The 1,230-nt window shown below is 36.6% G+C and overlaps 1 protein-coding gene across 1 annotated transcript in view; it reads left to right on the top strand.

Annotated features, from left to right (window-relative positions):
- The window catches only part of LOC107555514 (protein unc-13 homolog B-like), a 26,677-nt gene that overhangs the window by 25,235 nt on the left and 212 nt on the right, over nt 1-1,230 (top strand). The window lies entirely within an intron of this gene.

Here is a 1,230-nt window from a genome sequence, read left to right as displayed (position 1 = left end):
TGAAAACGCAAGTGTAGACGAGGATCGTTTTCATTTTAAAACGCCATTTTAAAATGAAAACGCACCAGTGTAAAGAGGACTTGAGACTGTCTACTTGTATTATTGTTCACATCTATTCTGCAAAGTGTCTGAAATTTGCGGTCTTTTACTTGATATTCAATAGCGCTCCATCGAGATAGCTGTTGATACTAAACTTAAAATGAACGCTAATGCGCACTTACCTAAGGCTTAGCACACCTAATTGACCCCTCCCCCATAATGTTAGTTGTTTATAGGCCACATATTAGGCACCCTTTTTTTTTAGGTTTTTAATGTTTATTTTGCAGTGTTACTGAAAGTGACACTGGGAGTTGGGGGGGGTGGTTGGCTGTGCCGGGGCTAAGGAAGTTTCTGACGTCAAGCCCCGTACTAGTGCCGCCACTGTGGAGTTGTGAGCAGATAGTTTCTTATTACAAATTCTGAGAAATATCTATTTCTTTTTTGTAATTGCAAATTAGGCAGGAATCTGAAATATTTTGATACCTGAGCTATCTGCGGAATGAATGTCACAGAAATTGCTTCACAGTCTCATTTAATTACAGCAAGTTTAACTAGGCCTTTTTATTCACAAATCAGTAATGGCCTCATTGGTCCTTCAAAGAGTGGCTGATTATTGGTTTCTGCCAGCTGTGCTCTTATCACGTGAATACAAAAATTCAACCGTTTGGGTGATGTTAGACAGAGATTAAGCATATTATAGGAATATTTAAATGTGGCTTATGAAATTCAGACTATTCTTTATGATTTAATGTATACCTTTATTATATGTTCCTGTAGCAGGTGACATGTTTTAACTTAAAGTCATTCAAATATTTCTTAAAGTGCTCCATTTGAAAGTATGTCATTTCCTGTATTAAATGTTAAGTTAAAAATCCATCATAAAATGTGCTGTCCCTGACTTTCATTTTAGCCTATTGGAGACATGTGGAGCCAGCCAAAATGTGCCCTTGAAAGCTGCCAGCCTAAATACTCAATGTTGGAGTCACAGTAAAGATCATGTTGGCCATTAAATGCTTTTGGAGAATAACACAGAGAACAGTATCTGAATTTCAATGACTGCCTTACAGGATTTTTTTCTTGCTAGCACATATTACAGGAAATAGTTTGTTTACAAACCTGCATTATTATTGGATATAAAGGATCTCAGAACATTGTTGACAATAGGCTTTAAAATTATGTGAACTAAGCCGT

This window comes from Sinocyclocheilus grahami, unplaced genomic scaffold, assembly GCF_001515645.1.
Source record: "Sinocyclocheilus grahami isolate Dianchi unplaced genomic scaffold, SAMN03320097.WGS_v1.1 scaffold536.1, whole genome shotgun sequence".
Classification (NCBI taxonomy): Eukaryota; Metazoa; Chordata; class Actinopteri; order Cypriniformes; family Cyprinidae; genus Sinocyclocheilus; species Sinocyclocheilus grahami.
The sequence above is the reverse complement of the archived record's forward strand: the minus strand, read 5'-3'. Positions and strand labels throughout refer to the sequence as shown.